Genomic DNA, 12,581 nt, shown 5'->3' on the forward strand with positions numbered 1-12,581 from the left:
CCTACATCGTCGAATATTATCACTAATACATCCCGAATAGTGTCATACATATAACATCACTAATACAACTAAAACCCTAGCACACGACGGGTATCGGCGTGGGAGGTGGACACCCACAGAGAAGGAACCATCACGGGATCATAGCTCCAGTGAGATCCCTGGAGAACCTGCCAGGTACTGGAGAACCTGTGCTCCAACGCAAACAAGTAGTGACGGACGTGCGCGTCCTCCTCACTGACACAGTGATGAACCACCTTCACGGGGTCCTCGAGCCTCTGGATTGTCACTGGCCCACGCGACTGCCGCCAAAGAAGGTTCGAGTCAATGACAGGCTGGCTCCTCACCAACCTGCGCCCCCCGGTAGGTAGCGCCTCCCAGTACCACACCGGCGGAGCCCAGTCCCAGACATGGCCCATCTTGTCAAGCAGGTGTCGTCCTCCGCCGACTCGACGACGAGGATGCGGGATAGGCATCGTCCACGTCGATGCGGGAAAAATTGCTTTAACTAAAAAATAGCAACAAGTTCTTACTAACTAGTTCTATTAATTCAACTAGTTCTTATGAAAAATAAACTTACTATAAATAAAAATGAAATAGTACCTAATTAGTACCTAGTTCTTACTAACTAATTAGTACCTAGGAACTACTGCCCTAATTACCATCTAATTTGATGAAGGTAGGGGTGGAAAGTGGCAGCGGACATTCCAATTATCCTACTATAAAGTGAAATAAGTGGTCAAATTTTACTCGTTTTATGATTCATCTTAGAAATTTGATTCGTTTCCACCCTTACATGAACCCCAACTCATTTGAGACGCATCCGCATCACATCCTTACATGAACCCTAACTAATTTGCTGCAACTAAAATATAAAGAAACCCTAGTCAGAGGTAGGGGAGAGGGAGGAGCAGGTGTGCTCACCTCGGGTTCCTGCGACGAGGGAGGGGCAGGCGGCGTCGAGGTTGGGGTCGGGGCTCGGGCGCGCGGCGGATGGCGGCGTCTAGGTCAGGGTCGGGGGCGGCGTTGAGGTCGGGGGCGGGGGCGGCATTGAATCTGGGGTCGGGGGCGGCGTAGAGGGTGTGTAGAGAGCGCGCGGCAGCTGATGGGCGACGGCGGCAGTGAGAGTGGAGAGCTGGATTTGGGGGAAGTGGCCGTGGGGAAGGGCGAACCCCGTGGTTAAGTCAGAAGTAGCAGTAGCGCGTTCCAGAAAGCACGCTACTGCTACGTTAGCTACAACGCGTTCTCCGATACACGCTACTGCAACTCCTTTCTCCCTTTTCCCCTTTTTCATTTAGTTTTCTTCACATTTTATTTTTTTCCTTTCACCTTATTCTATTTCTTTCATTTTCAATTACCATTCTATTTGCTTTCCATTTATTTTTATATCCTTTAGCAGTAGCGAGTTTAGATTGAAACGCGCTGCTACAAAGAAAGTAGCGGTAGTGCGGTCCGATGTAGGTTGCTACTACTATGTGTAGCCTATCGGCTAAGCCGTGGGAATTTTAGTAGTAACGTGTTTAGAGCAAGACGCGCTACTGCTAAAACTTTATCTGCAGCGCGGTTTGCACAGGCGCGCTACTGCTACTTAGCACCAGCGTGCTTTTTTGACCCGCTCTACTGCTAAAGTTCTGTGTATAAGGTTTTCCCTAGTAGTGTATGTTTTGGTGATCAACTTGCGGGTTCTGCCCATGAACCTATGCATAGGGGTTGGTACACATTTTCGTCAAGATTCTCCGGTAGAACTTTGGGGCAGTCTTTGAGGTCCTTTGTGTTGGTTGAATAGATGAATCTGAGATTGTGTGACGCATATCGTATAATCATACCCACGGATACTTGAGGTGACATTGGAGTATCTAGGTGACATTAGGGTTTTGGTTGATTTGTGTCTTAAGGTGTTATCCTAGTACGAACTCTAGGGCTGTTTGTGACACTTATAGGAATAGCCCAACAGATTGATTGGAAAGAATAACTTTGAGGTGGTTTCGTACCCTACCATAATCTCTTCGTTCGTTCTCCGCTATTAGTGACTTTGGAGTGACTCTTTGTTGCATGTTTAGGGATAGTTATGTGATCCAATTATGTTAGTATTGTTGAGGGAACTTACACTAGCGAAAGTATGAACCCTAGGCCTTATTTCCTAGCATTGCAATACCATTTGTGCTTACTTTTATCATTAGTTACCTTGCTGTTTTTATAATTTCAGATTACAAATACCTTTATCTACTCTCCATATACCACTTGTATGACCATCTCTTTGCCGAACTAGTGCACCTATACAATTTACCATTGTATTGGGTGTGTTGGGGACACAAGAGACTCTTTGTTATTTGGTTGTAGGGTTGCTTGAGAGAGACCATCTTCATCCTACGCCTCCTACGGATTGATAAACCTTAGGTCATCCACTTGAGGGAAATTTGCTACTGTCCTACAAACCTCTGCACTTGGAGGCCCAACAACGTCTACAAGAAGAAGGTTGTGTAGTAGACATCACCGCGCAGGCATGACCCAGCACATGATGGAGCTCTTAACTTGGTTAACTAGGATAGGATCCGCCAAGAGGCCGAGTAGGCAGTTTAATAGGCAGCTGAGCAGGCGGCTCACCAAGCTTTTCCGGTTTATCCGACGGCCTCTGTTGAAGCAGGGGTGGCCACAAGGACAGGAGGTGTCCCCTGCTTGGTGTCGGCTCTACGAAATGAGCGTTTGCCAAAGGATTTCAAGGGGCCTCAGAAGGTGCCTAATTACACATCCGACATACAACCCGGGGCATGGATTGAAAGTGATGAGATGGCCATGCAATTGCTGGAGGTCAGTGACGTAGCAATGGCTAAATACTTCACTATGATGCTGGATGGGACTGCCCGCACTTGGTTAAAGGGACTGCCGCCTAATTCCATTGGTTCCTGGGCCAAGTTAAAGGCCCGGTTCATTCAGAACTTTAAAGATACATGCAAGCAGCCCATGTCGATTATGGACTTGACTAATTGCAAGCAAGAGGAAGGTGAGTCCATGACCCATTGGGTGCGCCGGGTGAAGGAAATAATACATTCATCTGATAAGATGGATGCCGGCTCTGCGGTCTTAATGTTGGAGAAAAATTGCTGTTTTGAACCTCTAAAACAGAAGCTAGGGTGGCTCAAGCGCAATTGTAATGATATGGGCCAGTTGATGGAGGCTCTCGTCAAATATGCCGATTCATATAGTACCAAAGATCCTGCATCTGATGAAGAGAAGACAAGGAAGGGAAAGAAGAACGGCAATGCTAAGGGCCTTCAGCATAACCCAGCAAATCAAGGAGGTAATAACAAACGTAAGGCTGGCGGTAGCTCGGAGTTTGTGGCGAATGCGCAAGGCAACAATCAACGACGTAAGGGGAGGCCACCCCTCGGTCAGGCGGGTCAGGTCCCACCCTCGAGTAGTTGCTAAATGAACCCTGTCCAAGACACGACACCCGGGAGAAACCGTCCAACCATCTATGGAAAGACTGTACGATCATGAAGGCTTTCAATAATTCTAACATGGTCTACGGTAATCATGGACCTGGCGGCGGCACAGGCAGTGGCAGTTTTCATGGCCCACGCGACAATTCAGGCGGTGACGGTTTTCATGGCCAGGGCCCTCAAGGTAATCTGGGTGGTTATAATCAGCAATCTGGCCAATGAGGCCAGTAGCAGCAATCCAGGTTTCAGAGTAACCCAAAGTAGCTAAGATGTTGGTAGTATCATGTGTTCACCCCCAGTTTATGCAAAAGGGACCAGAAACTTCATAAGAGAGCGGTCAATGTTGTTGAGCTGGCGGTTGCTCGTTAGTTGAGAAGGTATGAGAAGCCTATTCTGTGGAGTAGGGAGGATCACCCGCCCCGGGTTGACAATCCGGGTCATGTGGCTTTGGTGGTGGCGCCTCAAGTTGGTGGATATAAATTCACTAAAGTACTCATGGACGGAGGCAGTAGCATCAACATCCTCTATTATGAGACATTCTGTCGCATGGGATTGACTGACACAAGTCTTAAGACGTCCAACACTGTTTTTCATGGAGTAGTGCATGGTAAGTTGGCATATCTAGTGGGTAAGATTGAGCTGGATGTAGCTTTTGGAGATGAGCATGATTCCAGGGCTGAGAAATTAACCTTTGAGGTGGTCAAAATCAAGAGCCCGTATCATGCCCTGTTTGGACGATTGGCTTACGCAAAATTCATAGCACGACCATGTTATGTTTGTCTGCAGCTCAAGATACCAGGTTATAAAGGTATTATCACAGTACATGGAAGTCGGAAGATAGCCTTAGAGTTTGAGGAAGGCGATGCTGCTTACGCAGAATCTGTTTGCGCGACTGAGGAGTTAAAGTTCTACAAAGACAATGTTGACCCGGCAGACATGACATATTTGAAGAATCCAACTATGGAGCATGAGCCGGCGCTGAAGTTTAAGTCAGCTGATGATACCAAGATGATTGATTTTGTGCCTGGCGACTCATCCAAACAATTCATTATCAGTGCTAATTTGGATCCCAAATAGGAAGGCTCGCTCATCAAGTTCATCCGTGAGAACCGGGACATCTTTGCATGGAAGCCTGCTGACATGCCGGGTGTACCGAGAGAACTCGCTGAGCACACTCTCAATATTGATCCAAAGTTTAAGCTGGTCAGGCAGTTTCTTCGGCGGTTCAATGAGGAAAGGCAAAAGGCTATTGGAGAAGAGGTGGCCTGGCTTTTGGCAGCCGGGTTCATTACTGAAGTCTTTCATCCATAGTGGTTGGCTAACCTGGTGCTCGTGCTTAAAAAGAACGGCACCTGGCATATGTGTGTGGCTTACACGGACTTAAACAAGGCTTGCCCGTCTGATCCTTTTTCTCTCCCTCGTATTGATCAAATCATTGATGCTACGGCAGGTTGTGAGCGTTTGAGCTTTTTGGATGCTAATTCTGGTTACCATCAGATCAAGATGGCGGTTAAGGACAAGGAGAAGACAGCTTTCATTACTCCATTTGGAGCCTTTTGCTATGTGTCCATGCCCTTTGGGCTTAAGTGTGCCCAGGCGACTTATCAGCGGTGTGTGCAGAACTGTCTTCATAATCAGATTGGGCGTAATGTTCATGCTTATGTAGACGATATAGTGGTGAAATCTAGAGAGAATGAAACCTTGGTAGATGATCTGAAGGAAACCTTTGATAACCTCTGGGTCTACAAGTTGATGCTTAACCCGGCCAAGTGCGTTTTTGGAGTACCGGCGAGCAAGCTTTTGGGTTTTTTTGGTGTCTAACAGAGGCATTGAGGCTAACCCGGAGAAAATCAAGGCGATTACGTCTTTGGCTAAGTCAGCGTGCATCAATGATGTTCAGCGGCTGGCGGGTCGTGTCGCAACTTTAAGCCGGTTCATAAGCTGGTTTAAAGTATGTGCCACGTACTGCCATCAAATCTCAAGCACTGGTGGACTTCATTAACTATTGGACGGAGTTGCAGATACCTGAAGAGAAGCCAGACAACACATATTGGACAATTCATTTTGATGGGTCTAGACAATTGGAAGGCTCAGGGGATGGAGTTGTTTTAACTTCTCCTCGAGGTGACAAATTTTGTTATGTGTTGCGATTGATGTTTCCTCGTACTAACAACGCAGCTGGGTATGAGGCCTTACTCCATGGTCTTTGAATGGCTAAAGAAATGAGTTTAAGCCGGGTACGGTGCCTTGGCGACTCAGATTTGGTGGCTCAGCATGTATTAGACAAGTGGGATTCCAAGGATCCTCTCATGGCGGCTTATTGCCGTGAGGTTGACGCTCCTGCTGGACACTTCAAGGGTTATCAAGTGGAGCACATTGACCACAGAAAGAATGAAGCAACCGATGCTTTAAGCCGGTTGGGATCTCAGCGTAAGCCGGTGCCGCCTAACACTTTTTTAGATGTTCTGCATAACCCTTCTGTCGCGTTGCCTACAGAGGAAGACTTGGTTGTTCCAGACCCGGAAGCACAATTGGTGGCGGCTCTTCATGTCATTCCATATTGGACAGTGCCGTATTTGGCTTATATGACCCGGGGCGAGTTGCCAGAGGATGAGACCTTGGCTAGAAAGATAACCCGGCGGTCTAAGTCAATGACAATTTCCAATGGTGAGTTGTATCATCGCAGTGTCACCGGAGCGTTTCAACGTTGTGTCTCTCCTGAAGAAGGTCAAGAAATGCTTCATGATATCCATGAAGGAGATTGTTGCCATCATGCCGGTTCAAAGTCTCTTGTGGCCAAAGCTTTCCGTCGTGGTTTTTACTGGCTAACGGCTCATGCCGATGCGGAGGATCTAGTTAGTATGTGCGATGGGTGTCAAAAATTTGCATGACGGGCACACGTGCCGGCTTAGGAATTGCGGATGATTCCAATTACTTGGCCATTTGTAGTCTGGGGGCTTGACATGGTTGGAGCTTTCAAAAGATCCAAAGATAAAAAGACGCACCTTTTGGTGGCAGTGGACAAGTTCACAAGGTGGGTTGAGGCAGAGCCGGTCAGTAAGTGTGATGCGGCCACGACAGTTCAATTCATGAAGAAAGTAATCTTTCATTTTGGTTTTCCACACAACATTATTACTGACAATGGCACCAACCTGTCCCAAGGTGTTATGGAAGAATTCTGTCAACGGGAACATATCTGGCTTGATGTTTCATCAGTAGCTCACCTCCAATCCAATAGTCAAGCTGAAAGAGCCAATCAGGAAATCCTGAAAGGTCTAAAACCCCGGCTTATGGTCCCTTTACAACAGACGCCGGGCCGGAGCATCAATACTACCCCTAACAGGTCTACGGGTTATACACATTTCTTCATGTTTTATGGAGCAGAGGCAGTCTTGCCCAGTGACATCCGTCATGACTCGCCCCAAGTAGCGGCTTACGTTGAAGCTGATAACGAACAAGCCCGTCAGGATGCACTTGACCTATTAGATGAAGAGCGTGACTTAGCAGCAGCCCACTCAGCGATTTACCAACAGGACCTGCGCCGTTATCATAGCCGCCGGGTTAAGTCAAGAACCTTTCAAGAAGGTGATTTGGTGCTCTGGCTCATCCAAGATCAGTCTGATGCGCACAAGCTATCACCACCTTGGGAAGGACCCTTTGTGGTGAGTAAGAACTTGAATAACGGGTCGTACTACCTTATCGATGTTCGAGAGCACAAAGACTCACGTAAGAAGGAGGAGGAGACCCGCCAGCTGTGGAATATTGCTCATCTTCGGCCTTACGACACTTGAGCCACCGGCTCTCATAATGTACATACTTTTTCATTGTATATATTTTGATAAGTAATAAAACAGGACCTCTATCCCTTTTTCCTTAGTGATCACATGTCTTTGTTATCTTAAGTATAAGACAACCAATTAGAGGTTGATCGTATTCGAATCTAGCTTAACCCTCTTGGTCTGGCTCATGATTGTATTCGAATCTAGCCATTAAAACCTCATGGTAACTAGGGGGCTTTCTGTTCAAACATAGGTCGTATTCAAACCAAAGAGAACATAGTTGTCGTTACCCTCTTGATCGACACAAAGCCAAACTCACCAGGGGGCTTCTTGATCGTTATTGAATCATAGCTAACCCCTTTTGAGTCTGACTTGGACTGTATTAGAATTACGGTCGTTAAAACCTCTCAAGGTCATTTGGGGGCTTCCTATTCAAACATAGGTCATATTTTAACCAAGGAGAACATAGCTATCGGTACCCTCTTGATCGACACAACGCCAAAGCCACTTGGGGCTACATGATCGTATTCGAATCCTAGCTTAACCCCTTTGATCTGGTTTACTGATCATATTCGAATCAGAAGCCTCCAAATTTTTCTTGATGCTTGATTTACATTGTTCGAAAGATACTCTTTTGTTTTACTGGTTTTTGTTGTCTAGAATCTAACTGTATGTATGGTTTCAATTTAAACCGGCTTGGTTCTTTGACAATGAGTTGCCAATGTATAATAGTCATCATGCATATGAAAGTATTGACTTCTAAAAAGATTGGGTTGTCACCCTTACTGTCCGGGTCACATAAGCTGGCAGTCCAGATTCAAAGAACACATGTATGATATTGTCGTTTAAAATTCATAAATAGAATTATCTGTGTTTTTCTTTAATTAAAGGCTTGCCTTATTTATCTTTACATCTAGCCTTGATTATTCCGTTATGGAAATTTCATGATTATGTATTGGGTGTTTTGACCCGTCCAGCGACAAACCGCCAGGACAGTTTCTCATCTTTTACATACAGGAACAGATTTAAACACAACAGATATGATAAAGGTTATAGAGCATATATTGACATGACGGATAAATATGTTGTACGCAGTATGATATGCATGATGGCATAGGCAAAACATGCAGTTTTAAGCTAGCCTATTACAAGGCGTTGGGAGCCCAAAAGGGTAAAACTGTTTTTCTCCTAAGTAGTTGTTAAGCTAAGGCTGGTTCATTAAATCTTAGCCAGATTATTTGGATGGTTACGACTCCTCCCTCGCCGGTTCATCTTCCTCCACTGTTTGGAAACTGGGCTTCTACCAATCAAAGCCATGAAGAGCAACGAACTCAGCTTCGTCATCAATTGGACCAGACGGGTCAATTTCTGGGGCAAAGGTGTGTTGGCGAACCGGCGGGATTAGATCTATCACTTTGTGCGAAGGAGTCACCATCTTTTTATTCTCAACGTCAAAACCCGGCTGATACTTATCAATAATGGTATCATCGCCAAGGATGGTAGCATGAGGACGAACTCCCCTCACACAAGCAGAAAAATTTTCTTTATCAAACAGAGTCCCGTCTTCTTTAAAGTTGGGATACCCCTTGGCTACATCCGTCGGGTCTAGCTCTACACCCATGCTTTGGAGCGGCTTAGAGAAGTTAGGGCTCCGGCTCTTGCGCAAGACCGCTTGACTTATTCAAGACATCACTCAAGAGGTTTGGTCCTTGGTTGGCTGGGGAAATAATGGCAAGTGGTCGTTGAGCTCCAGTGTACAGTTGCTCCACCAGGGTGTAAACCGCCTTGAGTTTTATCAAGGCTGTTTTGGCTCAGATTGCTGCTCCGTGGACCTATGAGTATTTTAAAAGGTTAAGCAGGCGGCTTATATTTATGGCAAAAATAGAGTTTAACTAAATAATACAATGACTCACCGAAGATTGCAGAGACCATCTGAGACACACGGTTCTTTAAACCGGTGAGTTTCGTGGTAACCTCCTTGAGAGCCGCCTCGGCTGTCTCAGCATGCTGTATCAGCAAGGTTTTTTCATCAGCCCAGGATTTTTTCTCTACATCAAAACTAGTCTTCAGTTTCTCTGCTTCATATAGGCTCAATTGGAGTTTGGAGTCAGCATTCTTTATCTCAGTCTCTTGAGCCGCCAACCGGGTTTTCGCATCAGTCATTTGAGAATCCGAGTCAGTTATGGCGGTCTACAAACATTCACAGGTGTGTCAAATTTTTTTCCAATAAGGGACATAATAATTAAAGTCCCAAGTACTTTGCAACGCAATACCACTCGGCACTTGGGGGCTAATGTCTGTCAAAGCAATTTTTAAAAGGAAAAATGACTATTCTATGATTAAAGTCCTAAGTGTTTTACAAAGTAACAACGCTTGGCACTTGGGGGCTAATGCATGATATTCAGAAAGTTTTTCCTCTTGACCCGGATAACAATATTAGTTTGGACTGATTCAAGACAGCTATGAAGTTAAGTACCAGCTCATCCATGATGAATTAAGCCACCCCTTGGGCACTACAGGTGAAATTATGCTAATAAGATAATTCCGGTTAAACATTTCAAACCAGACTTGGAAAAATCTAGGTCAGAACGTCAACATATATCACAAGTCTACAGATCATTCAAGTTTATCATAACCAGGAAACTTGGGGGGCTGGTAGAGCATATAAGTTAATGAAAGATGGAGATCATACCTCATATTTCAATTGCAGCTATTTGACCATCTCAATTTCGGAGTCATGGCTAGAATGCATGTGACTAAGGTAGCCAGATAGCACATCACTAATGCTCAGGTGAGCATAGTTAGAGATGTCAAAGCGAACTTTCTACTTTTCCAAAGACTCTTGCTTGGTGGAGTGTCTGGCCAGTACTATTGGATTGCCCGGTTCAACAAATCTACTACCAGTGATTAAAACGTCACCGTTGTAAGTCACCGGCGAGTTAGCTGAGCTTGACGGTTCAACAGTAGATGGGTTGAGAACAGTTTTGTCAACAGACGGTTTAGGAGGATCTATTCGAACATTGACAGCAGGGTCTTCTGGTGCTTCAGGTTGTCCCGGGGCATGAGTTGGTAGTGCCAGTTCAGCGGCGTCCGGATTTTCAGTCGGCTTAATCACCCTGGCTTTCTTGGGTTTTGCTTGACCGCTAAGAGGAATTTGATGAGTCGGTATGATGATACAGACATAAAGATACAGAAGAAGGATAATTATCTTTACCCAGGGGCAGTCTTGAAAGCCGGAAGTTGGGTTTGTGAGGAATCACCAGAAGAACGAGAGACCTCCTGCAAAAGTGAAATCACAATTTAAAAAGAGCAAGGAAGTAGATTCATTGACAAAAGCAAAATTCAAAGGTGAAACAAACCTCATTCTTGCGTTCCCGAGTAGTTTTCGGTAAGCCAGAGGGTTGTTCATTGTCGTCACTAGTCCGGGTCTGGTGGCGGCTTTCATGTTGTTGTTTTTTCAAAAGAAAATGAGGATCCAAATAAGCCAAAGGGTGTGAAAACCTTACTTTCCGGGTTACCAGTCGAGGTTTCTGTCTTGGCAAACGTTTTGAGTCGAAGGAAATAGTTACCTCTTCTTCTACTGCCTGGCTGGCCCCCGTGTCATCCTGGCAATGATCAGTGTCAATAAGGTTGTTAAAAAGCAGGCCAAGAGAGTCAAGGGCTACCTCTGACTCAAAACATCATCCGGCTTGAACATATCAGAAGAAGTTTGTCTCTTCTTGGAATTTCGGGTGGTCTTCCTGGCGGCTATGGAAGCGGCTCTAGCTTTCTTGACAGCTTCATGATCATATTTGGCCTTCCAAAAGTCAGATTTGGCTTGTAGGCAAATAACAGGTTAAAATCATGCAAGTACTTAACTACTGAAAAAAAGAGGGGAGTCGAAGGGATTTACCTTTGGTGCCGGGTTAAGTTTGCAGAAAGGATTCAATCCTACTTTGCAGCAGTCTTCATATTTACTGTTGACAAGAGTGGTTGACATTTCAACAATGGCCTCTTCAGTCAGTTGTAGAGAACTATGACGCAGAGGGTCATCTGGGCCTCCGGCATAATTATACATCATTTCAGATCGGCGGCTCAGAGGGATGACCCGCCATGTGATCCAACAGCGGATCAAGTCAACTCCAGTTAAGCCGTTTCCCAACAAATCTTGAATCCTTTTGATGGTTGGGATGAGCTTCTTATGTTCAGCGGTAGAAAGCTTGTCAGGGAGTGAAAACTTAGCGTCAAGACGCTCCGCACGATAACCCGACATTGGTTTCTCATCAGTTGGCGACGTGTCTTTGCAATAAAACCAAGTTTGGTTCCTATCCTTGGGATGGCTTGGTAAGACTACTAAGGGAAAGACAGCATCCCGTCTGCGTTGAATCGAAATTCCACCAAGTTCCAAGCTGGGGCCGTTGGTGTATTCATTCTAGAGGTTCAAATAGAAATACTCTCTGAAGAGTTCACCAGTAGGTTATTCTTGAAGATAAACCTCGCAGAGAACTTGAAAATTGCAGATGTTTGATATGGAGTTGGGCCCAAGATCTTGTGGATGAAGCTTGAAAAAATGCAGAACATTTGTGAAGAATTTTGAGCCGGGTGGTGAAAACACCCGGTTCATATGATCAGTAAAGACGACGACTTCACCATCCTTGGGTTGATGTTTTTCTTCGGCCGGGTCAGGGGCGTGATAAGACATAATGCTCTTCTCTGGTAAGTACCCAATGGTAACAAAATCCTTCAGAGTGGTGTCAGTGACTGTGGAAGGGACCCAGTTGCAAACTATCGGCGTCTTTTGCGGCATGGTGAGAGGACAAGCTAAAAAGGAAGTAATTTGCCGGTTTAAGTTAAATGGTGGAATCACAGGTTAATGTCTGCAATACAGATGGCGTGATGGTGGCTTAAGTAAGGGCTAATGATATATGAAGGAAAAATGAGCCGGCATGATAAGCCGCCATGACTAAAGGTATTCAAAGGTTGCCAGTGACAAAAACTGGCTGAGTACTGAGATAAACAAGTTTCACAAGCTATTGCTACTATTATGGATCAAGATTGTTCAAAAAAAGGGAAATAAATCTAGACCTAAAAACCAGTACAGAGGAGTTCATCAGTTCTAAAGAGGCCTTTGTACAAGAAAAGGGGATCTACTAGTATCTGAAATGGATGTGAAACAGCTACCGCATGAGTTTCCATACTTCTTTTAGATCAAAGGGGATATGGTAGAGAAACTATGAAGAATCCGTGATGAACAATGAAGAACACAGAAGAGCTTGCAAAACCTAATGCAGATCTAAGGTGCGGAGAGGCAAAAGCTTACGGACACAGTTTCTACTACGAAGGGTCACCGCCGTTCTCTGGATAAGCTTAGGTTGATACAGCAGCC

Source organism: Triticum dicoccoides, chromosome 4A (assembly GCF_002162155.2).
Source record: "Triticum dicoccoides isolate Atlit2015 ecotype Zavitan chromosome 4A, WEW_v2.0, whole genome shotgun sequence".
NCBI classification, from domain to species: domain Eukaryota; kingdom Viridiplantae; phylum Streptophyta; class Magnoliopsida; order Poales; family Poaceae; genus Triticum; species Triticum dicoccoides.